The following is a 12,355-nucleotide window of genomic DNA, read 5'->3' as shown; positions in this document are numbered from 1 at the left end:
AGCAGGTGCAAGAGCTGAACTTGATAACAAGTTCTATCAACACAAGAAACATGGTACGTCAACAGAGCTCCATATGATCTCAAATGGTCAAAGATTCTTCCAATACAAATATTGAACAACTTTTAGTGCATTTGTGTTGAAAGTGTGGAATCTGGAAGTGTAGGCAAGCATGTGAACTATTTATCCTAATGTCTATTACTCCTCCAGCCCACGCATATGGAGAGTTTGAAGGTGGCGTGACTTCCATTCAATATCAATGTGTATTTCCACTGATGCTTGGAATTTCAGGATGATTTGATAGAAAAGTGAAAGCATGTGAATGTTTGCTAGAACGTCATCTGAGATTGCACAAGCATGGAAGCATAAACAAGTTTGTGAACCATTTGACAAAATGATTCAATGTCCATCTTGTACGCAAGAAAGGTCTGCAAAGTTTGGAATTAATACTATGGTGCAAGCTGCCTCGTGGCATAGTGTCTTGGAGAAGAAACTCGTTGCATACTGAATATCGGTTAATGAAAGAAGCTAAGACACATCGTTGTGGGAAAATGATAATGGTTGTTTGCAATGAATCATGTGTATTTAATATTCAATTCTACCTGAACAACAATGTCTTGAATGCCAACCTGTCACCTCATTATGTTAGTAGGCTTTAGGTTTCTTCTCACAAAATAGGAATCAAATGAGCCAAAAACTATAGATGTGAACTATCTAACAGGATACACCAGGGATGAAAGTTCCCAGAGTATATTGATGGGCAAGTTTGAAGTTTTGAGAAGCATGCGAGTATCCTATGTGCACCTCCCAATCTGTAGGATAATTACATTGGTATGAGGAGATTGGTACGACATTCTTACCGAATTTGGTATCCCATGTGAGTTCAAAGGAATTAAATTATCGTCAGGATGCTTGGTAATACTCAATGTAATAGAGATTGTCGTAATAATGGTCTCTTTCCAGCCCAAAGTGGATTACATAGTTGCGGAAAAATTGATATCGCTATTCTACATTGATCTACACATAATATTCAACCCATAGCACATTTGATGGTCTTAGGCAATTAATTCTCAATGACTTGGACAATCTGTGTGAGGAGGGTGTTTTAATGCTAATACGATGAAGCAAACATCGTGCATCATATTCGACTACTCAAGCCAGACAAGGCATGTAAATTGTTTGACATAATGCTCTCAACCCTGTGTAGTCGCATGGATATATGGCAAGACAATTTTTGAAGACACCAAGCACGTAAACTATTTGACTAAATGCCTCAAAGCATTGGCAATCTCATGGGCATCGAGTATGGAGAACATGAGGAGAATCTTTCAACTCAATTGAAGCTAGGAAATGTTGGTGAAGCATAGTGTTGCACATATAATCCTTGATCCATGAAGAGTATGGGCATTTTGTAGTAAAAATATATGATGAGACATTTTAGAGCCATGAGATATAGATGCTAGACAAGGTAGTGCTGTGTTTGATAAAATGCCGAAATCAAAGATTTGAAAATGTGGTTGGTGAGAATATGCATAAAATAAAATAAAATAAAAGCTTGCTAACCTCTCCCAACCATGTCATGAAACTCAAATACCACTAAGGGAATCAGAATATACAAATTGATTTTTGGGTGTGCAGTCAAAGACTTCAAAGCTCATCAACTCTGAAGCATGAGATCAAAACTTTGGAAATTCCAATAGCAACCCAAGGAAGACAGATGACATTAATAAATGTCTTTAGTTAATCATTGATGCTTGATCATCAATTAAAGATGAAGATGGAAGGCTACCTCAGTGAAATCAACATTGTGGTATTTTCTCTACAGTAGATTTTTAATTACCTTATGGTGAAAAGTGACTAATGTCATTTATTGTAACTGGAGTTAGGATCTAGAGTTTTTATTCATATGAGTTAGTTTTCAAATGCATTCCAAATTGAAAACCCTAACTTTTTGAAGTGGTTACGAACCCAAAAAGTTAGTGAAGCCATAATGACATATAAATTCAAGAACAATGCATGTAATAGAGGACTTTTTGGAATTTGGAATAAGGGAACACTTATGTTTTCGATGATAAGACAATTTTTGGAAAGTATGTACAAAGGTTATATTTGTAATCAAAGTTTCTTCTTATGTTCTTGGTGCAAGGAAATAAAAGGAACGTGCATTTTGTATTCTCTTATCTTCAAAGTTTGAACTATTTGGGTGTTGATCCTTTTTGTAGTTAATGTTTTCACGGTATGGTGTAGATGTTAGTGAATCATTGAATCATCACTGAGCTAATGCTAGCCTTCAAGTGTAGTTCTTGATTGTTCTTATTAGTGATTTATGTTAATTAAAGAAAGCTGCAAAGTCGTTTGGTGCATTTGTCATCAGTAGCTTTCTCTTTAACTGTTAAGTTTCAATACATTTTATTGAAAAGTCAAATACATCCATCATACGAGGGAGTTGCCCCTCTTAAACATAGAGAAAGGTTGTAATGTGATAGTGATCGTTTGCAATCTCTCCGACTATTGGTATCATTCACAGGGTGAACAGGGTCATTTCTTAAAGGTAATTTTACAGTGACAAATTTGTTTACCAATAAGTTGTTAGCCAATTAGCAAATATTTTTCACAGTTGATGAGGCAGGAAAGCAATCATTATTTCAACCCTAGTTTAGCCAATGAGCAAATATTCAAGAGAAGTGGTTGCCAAGGACTAGATTGCAAGATGAATTCTATAGACTATGCAGGGAAGAAAATAATGCATCAACCTTAGAGGCTGATTAGGACCTTTAAGGAATACACGATTCCTTCAAACCACTTCAAGTAGCTCATTAGGAGTGCCAAGTAGATAAAACCCGAATGGTCAAGGTGCTTCTTGGTTTGGTGTGGATGTTTGATGAAGGATGTGAGGTTAATTGATCTAAAACCAATTGAGTGTAATGAGTCAATTAGATATAAATTAAAGGTGAGTGTGAAAGTGTTAAGTGATATGCAAGTTAATTAACCATGATTTAAGCGATCAAACAAGATGACAAAAATATTTTGATCATGGGAACCAAAGTGTCTGATTATGACATAGTCCCTCTAAATTTTGTGAGTTCATTGCATCGGATAGGCGTGTGGTCTAGAGGACAACATCAAGACAAATGGACTCCAACATAAGGTGATGATGTCTATATGGACAAGGTATGGATAAGATGTAGCCAAAGTGGAAAATGTAGAATAAAGTAACTACAATGTGAATGCAACTAAAACCGAATAAATATAAATGTAAAGGAGCAAGCTAAGAACTAGTACAAATATATAAAATATGAAGAAAGGATGTATTAACTTGATCTATCAAAATGATAGAGGATGACGAGATAAACAAAAACCTTTTTTTGATGGTTGATAATGCAATCCTACCGATGCCTCAAATCCATGAAACTTGCACACATGCAAAGAGCGAAAATGTTTAGGTCATTTGAGAGGCTTGCTATAGTCAAACCCTCGCTTTGGTGTTTCTACCTCCACAAATGACTGATAGACATGATATGGTTGGTGATAGATAATTGAAATAGAGATAATAATAATAAAGCTGAACATAAATAAGATAAAGATAATGGATATGGTAAAAAACACAAGGATATGTAGCACAAACTCCCCAAATGGAAGTAGATAGCTTAGACATGCATAGTGAAGCCAAATACGAGAGCTTGAGAGTGCAATAATGGTGAAACTTGCAAGAAAATGGAATATTTGGAAACACCAAGGTGGTATGCAGTTGTTTGGAGAGAGAGAGAGAGAGAGAGGGACCAAAATGGGTGCCAAGATGGTTTTTTGAACAAGCTAGATAGAATATGTGCATGAGGCCATCATTTTTTAGTGTTAAAACTACAAGGTAGCAGGTTTGAAACACTCAAATGGCTCTTTGCACGTTTGTTGATTCAAATAAGCTAGTGTGCCACATAGAGTCTTAACGATACACATTTGTTTATAGCTGCTAAGGCTTCCTTACGTTGAATTTTGGTTCAATGGTGAGTTGGCATAGTGACATTGATGGATGAAGGTGGTGGATTTTGTGTCTTAAACTAAGGAGGACAAGATGCAAAAATGAGCTTTACACGAGGATGCAACTTTTATGCCATTATAGACTATAATAGTAGACTTGATAGTAAGTTATGAAATGCTATCCTTAGAGGCTCAATTCCCATGAAATAACTAGATTAGAATCACTCTCAAAGAACAACATAACATGACATTCATTTGTGCTTGGGGAACATATTTCTAGGATGTCATACCATTTGGTCTAAAGAATGTAGGTCACCTATTAGAGGGAATGTCTACAATTTCTCATGAAATGATGCATGGCATCATGGAAGACTATGTGTATGATATTTTTTCAAAATCAATAATCAAAGATATTGACATAAACATCCTAGTAGTAATCTTTGATAAGCTTGAAGCACACAAAGTCAAGTTGAATCCTAAGAAATGTGTATTTGGAGGTACATCACAAAAGAATCTAGGTTGCATTATATTCCATTGTCGAATAGAGGTGAATTTGGAAAAGGTCAAAACCTATGATGAATGTCTCCTCCCAAGAATATTAGCTAACTAGAATCCTTTAAGGGGATCTACAACCAATACAAAGACTTGTAGCACAACTAGCTAACAAATGTCACACCTTTCAATATGCACTTCATAAAGATGTCCCATTTAAATGGGCAGATCCATGTCAAGAAGCACTTCAATCACTAAAAGATATTTTTTTCTGTTAGCTCCTGTTTTAATGCCACCAATGATAGGACAACCTTTACTTTACATATTAGCAACACCTCTAGGCATGCTTCTAGTAGATGACTTTGAAGGCAAAGAGAGGACCATGTACTAGATCACTAAAATAGTTGTGGGATATGAATTGAACTATCGACCATTGAATGAGCATGCGTATTGGTAGTGGTTGCATATTGAAAACTTAGATACTATGCACAATCATTACTCATAACCAAGATAGACCCACTTGAATACATACTCAATAAAGCAACACTGAGAGGGAGGCTAGCTAGATGGGTTATGATCCTTAGTGAATTTAATATACAATATATTGACAAAATATAAATCTAAGGACAAATAATAGAAGATCAATTAATTGGTTGATGCTCATTTTCTAGCAACTCTTCCCATTTTGTTAAACTTTTAGGATAAAACCATATTTCTAATCAATACACAACCAATGACATTTTTACTTTGATGGGTCATGCATAGAAAAGGGATTTGGTGTTAGGACATTGTTTACAACACCTCAAGGTGACTCGATCCCTCAATCTTAAGGGCTCAACTTTGTATGTACTAATAGCATGGTGGAATATGAGGTTGTCCTTATAGATCTCAAGATAGTTGTTCAATAGAAGATCACACACTTACATGTTTATGAAGAATTATAGTTAATTATAAAGCAAGTTAATGATGACTACATGACTAAATGTTGATACGAGATTGTTTTGAAAAGAAGAATCTGTAATGGAACAATAATTGTTTTTTCACTAATGTCAAACCTGCTACTTGAAGGTAAGACAATTACTTAGTTGATTTGAGTACTATCATTTGTTTGATTGATGAAGAGGGTTTTATCAAATGTGATAACAAGAGCACTTAGAGGAAAGGTTGAGTTATGGTATGAAAAAGGAGTACAAAGATCAGTTAAGACAATGATGATATAGTGTATTGTTTATATACTTAAAGTTGCAAAGGTTGGATACACTGATTAAGTCTAGAAGAACAAGTAAGAAGAATTTTGTCTACCAAGCTCGACTGAGTGCACAATAGGTGCTAAGAAAAGTTAGTGCAAGCCAAGCAAAAAATCAAGTGGAGCTGAGCAAAGTGAAGATTTAGTGTATACCGAGTGAACATAGGGTAAGCTGAGTAAAGTTTTGTAATGCCGAGCATCAGTAAACTTTAGTGTTTGCTGAGTGAACTAGTGGAAGAACAATATGGAAGCCGAGTGACAACATATTGATGCCGAGTGCTAGTATTCATGTTAAATTGTAGATTTGATGAATCTGAGCTGACTATTTTATTTTCTTGAATTATGTGAAGCGTGTGGAAGATAACTATGATGAGCTAATGACACATAATTCAAGGTAAATTGTTTTGTGGCAAAGTCAAGGAAGATTGAAGAAGTTTCTAGAGAAACCAAATGGAAAAGTAGGTAGATTCATTGTATCCTTCCTAACCCTAAAATGGATGATTGTGGTTAAGCAACAAAAGATCTTAAATCTCTATCCATAGAGAGAGATGGTCAGAAGCAAATGTTGTCATGTGCAAGAACCTAAGGAAGATAAGGAGTCTATGGTATTGCTTCATTCAATGACTAAACATAAGAGACTGCAAATGACATGCAAAGCAAGAAGGCTTAAGAGTATGAATGCTTATAGTGTGAACAAGCTATTAGAGTTGAAGTGTGTGAAAGCCAACCAGAATGGAGGACTGAAACAAAGATTTGTAATCTACAAGTGAGTTGTAATTTGTTATCAGATCAAGCCTTACTATTACTTTCTAATCATTGTATCAGTATAGGGTAAATCCTTTGAGTTAAGGTTGACCTAACAGTCATTTGTAAATCCTTTAACTAGGTGACATTCCAAGTGAATGATCTAAAGTCCTCTAACAAAGCTCACTCCTAACAGGGTGATTGAAATCCTCTAACCAGGTCACATTTAATAATGTGTATTGTAACCTTTAATAGGGTTGACCTTTCATAGGGTATCACTTCAAAAGAGTGAGAATTAGTAGCATGTTACTAATATTTTTTTCCCAAATTGGGTTTCCATATAAAATCCTTGTGTCAAATGTGTTATTGAATGTGTTATGTTTCCTATTTACATTTCTGCAAAGTTGTTTTGACCTAGGATAGTAATCTACAAAGTTTAAGCATTGTATGATCAAATGGATGCATGCATAATAAGGTTTTATGGATATGGGTCTACTAAGCATTGTAAAGTTTTCTTTGCACATATGGACCTTGGACAACTAATTCAACCCCCCCATGCGTCTCAGTAATTCTAAAGAATTCCAACACTAAACATAAAAATTTGATACCATACAAGACAATGGTAGATAACTTCCATACATACTTGATCACCTTGTCTTTGAGAATATTAATATAATTCAAAACAAATCAATTAGTGAAATGTCAATGGTGGGACGTGTTTGTTCTCAAACCAATGTATTGGAAAGCTCTAAGAGTATGCCGAACTTTATACTCAAACCCTCCAATTAATTTGGCCAACAAATAAGATTAACCAAATTGTGGTTATAATCCCCAACACTTTAGGATATGCATGACCTAAGTGGATAGACTTTCTCACCAAGAAAATCTCCAAGATGGTGCTTTTTATATAATATTATATTCCTTCCTTGTATCTCACTTCTATTCTCTATCTTGAAATGACCTAATCTTAAGATATATTAATTCACTAACTAATTTGTTTCTAATTTATTGATTGTTTCTATCTCCACTTCTTTGATCTTGAACTACAACTATCATGCTTTCTACTTAGTTTATCTTTTACTTCTAATTTCACTTGTCTTCTATTTACATGTTACTACAAATTTCGTAAATTAGTGAATTTAGTTTTAACAAAATGAAGGTTCATGATGATCAATGGCTTAACTAGGTTGTAGAGTCAAGCTTTTATCATTCTTCTTGTTTACAATTCTAATTATTTGGCATATGAGTGTTTATATGGTATATTAGCATGCAAATATGTAATAGTGCTTAGTTCTTCTTTAACAATCAATTCATTCCCCTTTTAATTATTGTAATGAAGTTATACGAATTTAATCTTACAATGTAAGAACCACACAAATGAAACACACAAAGTAGAAAAAGCTATTTGATAAAGAAAAAAATATTGTAATACTCCAATTCAAATAATTTTAAAGGAAATAACTTGGAGACAACTTGGAAAAATTTTCTTCAATAATTTCAACAAATCATTCAAAGGAGAGTAAACAAGACATCTTCTATTATCTTTAAAAATTATTGAAATAAGTACATCTTGCTCTATTATCTTCAAAGCTTACTGAAATTAGTACATCTCAATCACTAAAAATCTTGTTTTTTTGTGCATATTGTATTGTATCTTCTATTTTTAAAAATATTTCAGTCTTCATCTCTCCTTTATGCAAAACTAGGAGAGGTGAAATTCTTTATATCATTACAATGCATTATTTCATAACTGCAATCATTTTAACTATCAAATTTTAACAACATTTGTTAAAACAAAAAACATAACAAAGAACAAAGAGATCACACAATATAATTAAAGAAATCTTGACTCTTAAGCATCTCTAGTGGCTTCCCCACACCTCTCCTTCTATCTGGGTTTTCTCCTTTGGAATCTTAAGACATTCATCCACCCATCATGCAATCTAGAAATTTCTAGGCTAATGATAACGGGAGATGGTAGACATGTGACTTAAGTGGTCCTTCCATTTTCTATCAACAATTTCACTTGACATTAATATTAATTTTGGGAATCTACCTTCGAGTGCTACAATTCTATCTAGAAATACTGTGAAGGCTTTAATTAATTTTTCTTTCTTCATTCAAATGAGACACAATCTTGAGAATTTTGTCCTACTCAATTGTCCATTCTCCTAGTCCTTCTTTCTACCTTCTTTGTTAATGAATTTAGGAATAGACTAGTGTTTAATTGTAAGGAAATCAAACAAAAAAATTGTATATTCTTTTCTTCTCCTATGACATATTTGAGTTCATGCATGATTCTGCTACCATTTCCAGTTTCTCCTATTCCATGAGATGCATTTGAATCCAAAAATATTTAAAGTACTAGACAATACATCTTTCATCTTCAAGAAATCTCAAAGTCCCAACTTCTCTTTCATTAGTATGATCAATTGGTTTCTCTCCCTCATGTAGATGAGCTATGTAACCATGAATTTATTCTTTAACATTGTGGGTGAGATTGAGGCTTATCTACTTCATCATCAATTTCAGTGCATTGTCGCTTCCTTAGTGTTAACCACTTCATCTGAGTCCTCAATGGTCGCTACTTCTTTCTTTTGTTTCTTTTGTGGGGGGATTAGGATTAGTCTCTAAATTAGATGAATATTGAATGACTTACTTTTTATGTTTTTGGGGCAGAGCTTCACATTTTGTGGTGTGTCACTGACAAATTTCCCATATAATTTATCAAAATTTAGAAAACATGCCTACATCCTCATCATCTCATTGAAAAATGATCTTGTCCTTTCTTCTTTCTATCTTCCTCAATCATTCTCAAGATAATCTATTTTTTGGTCTTTGTAAAATATCGTCATTTGTTAGGTGTTTCTACTACATCTTCCTCCTACTTCATCCTCCAAATGGTAATTTTATTTTAGATTCTTATGAAGATGCTTAGTAGTATTAGAACCAATTAATAGACTTGGATATCTTGATGCATGAGGTAAAATGACCCTCTTCTTCTTTTTCTCCATAGTTTCTATTTCAAACCACAATAGCTATCACTTAAATTCCATAAATGCTATCCTTTCTAAGATAAAAAAATGATTTCCTGTGGGAGCCTTGCTAGCATCCATAAAATTTAATGAAGTTGTGATTACTTTTGATGAACCAATCTACAAAATTATGTATTTGGCCCTTTTTTGGTTTATACTTTGATAGCCTCATCACTATTCTTATCTTGAGAGGTAGCCTCTCCACTTGATGATCTAGGGCTCTAAATATCCATAAAACAAAAGAATAATGAAATATCACATGTTTGCACTCTTTACTGTCTCTATTCTATATGTGAAACCATTGTTGAACAATCAATCTATTTCCTTGATAATCTATGGTAGTCAGTTGCAAAATGACAAAGAATAGTGCTCGAACTCCCTCATTTAATTCTACTTTAACAATTGGTTATGCATCAACTTTCAATTTCATCTCTTGGTTCTAAATGGTCATTGAATTAAACATTAAGTTGATCAACATTTTTGGTCCTGATATCATCTCCCAATAACTAACACCATCCATGACAAGTTTCATAAAAAATCCCATAAAACCTTAGGTGGAAGATAGTCCACTCTCCATGATAGGAATTAGTCTTCTCTTTTCACCCCTTTTCTCAAAGTATGCCACTTCTCTTTTTCCAAATATCTTGACCAACCTATCATTATCTACCCTACATTGTTCTTAGTAAATTTGAGTGAGGGATTTTTTGTTCATCTTAAAACATTCTATTATGCACAATTTAGTGACAACCAGTATTGAGTCCCCAATTATAGTCCTCACTATTATGGTTTCATGTTTGAGCACACTACCAACACAATTATTGATTTGAGATCAATAAAAAAATTTTGACCTATGATTTTGCCAAGTGAAGGTTCCATAGGTTTGAATGTGTTCCTATTATTATAAAAATATCAAACAAGAGCCCTATTAGTATGTAGAATTTTGCGTCTCTACACCTTCCCCATACATCATGAAAATCTATTTTAGCACTTGTGTCTCCCAACCCAGGCAATGCATCTAATGTAGCCTTTTGTAAGGGTATTTGAATTGGTTTACTCTTAACCACCAAAATCTCACCCAATTCTTTCTTCTTAGGATATTGTAAATGTAGGACTAGAAAATGGGTTAGAGCCTAGCATACTTGAGCACCCACAATACTCAATCAACATATGCTAAACCCTTCTAATCTACCATGAAAACAAATTAAAGAAAAATAAGTAAAACAAGTGACACCCCCTCTTCAATTTTAGCTCTCACGTCCTTTCTTCTCCATTTTGATGTAGCTCCAATTGCCTATAGTGCACATAATTGAAAGCCAATGACACAAAGATGGGATGAATGCTATTGAGAGTACTAGAAGCGTGGTTTGGGTGTGATGTTAACTATAGGGGTTGAAGACTGAAAATGAGTGCAAGATGGCTCAATTTATAGCCAAAATGCAAGAGGTGAGACATGAATGAGGAGATGGACACTTGTCAACCTGAATGTGCTACTTGGCATGATATTCCTTAGAATATCTATGAAAAATATGACACAATATGTCAAATGTAGGATTCTATGATGCATAAAAGTCAACATAGCTAAATGTGGAAGAGAATCTATGACATGCATATGACACATCAAAGCCACTTGTAGACAAGAATTTATGACGAATGTGGCTTATTATAGTCATGTGCATGGAATAATATATGTCAAATATGACACATTTTAGCCAAGTGTAGAGAGAGATCTATGACTTATGATGTCCATGTTTTAAGACTAGGTGGAATGTTTGAATTAAAAATTCATAATTTCACACAAATGGAATTTAGTAAAATAGAAATTAGAAGTGGAAAAATAAGACTTAGGAAGTTTAGAATTCCCATAGTTTGCAAAGGTGAATCAATTAATTAATGAATATAAATTTATTGAGAATGTTGGTTAGTAAGAATAATTAGTAATGTGGGATGAAAATTATTGAAATGACATAGGAATAGATTATGGGTTACCTAATCCTATAAGGTAAATTAGTAAATGATTGTCCAATTCGATTCAAAAAAAATGAGAGATTATCCTCTTGATGAAATGTGATGGTTATGCAGATCGACTAGGATGATGGTGGGTAGATCAAAGCCACAATCAAATTGATTGAATGGTTAGGATTGGTAACATGCCAAGGACATATGACATGAATTAAGGACATGTGACATTTAATAGACATTGTAAAGGCCGCATGCTTGAAATTGATTGATAAGATTGATCATAATAACATTAATGATCACTATCAATGTTATTAAATTGATTGGATAAGGCCACAATCTGACATTGAGGAACTCAACAATGTCAATGATCGGATGATGAAAATGATAGTTTTGACTTAGTGCTAAGGTAAGATTTGATAACTTTGATAGGTCTGATAGATTGCCAAGACACTGAGGGACATGACAATTCCTAGGGTTGGACAAATGATGATTGATTGGGGGCATTTGACATGTTTTGGGTTGATTAGGGTTGATTTGGGTTGATTTTGGTCGATTTGAAATGATTTTGGGTTGATTTGGGATGATTTTGGGTTGATTAGGAAGGATTCCAATGATGCTGAAATGGTTTAGGGTCGACTGGATGAGATTTTGATGATGTGGATATGATTCCTAGGCAATTCTGAATTTTTTAAAATAAAAGTGGGAACCAATTCCAAAATAATCTTCAATTGATTTGAAAGGGGATATCAGTGATGAAGAATATTGTCATAATATGCTCGAATGATAATCAAGCTGGCAAAAAGATCAGATTTAGTGAAATGAGAAAATGAGACATGTTAGTATGAATATGATTAAATGGTAGACACGAACCATTTTGGAGCATCTACAATAACAAAAAAATTTAGCT

Source organism: Cupressus sempervirens, chromosome 6 (assembly GCF_028749045.1).
Source record: "Cupressus sempervirens isolate cs-2001-9-10 chromosome 6, ASM2874904v1, whole genome shotgun sequence".
Taxonomy (NCBI): Eukaryota; Viridiplantae; Streptophyta; class Pinopsida; order Cupressales; family Cupressaceae; genus Cupressus; species Cupressus sempervirens.
Note: the sequence above shows the minus strand (reverse complement) of the source record.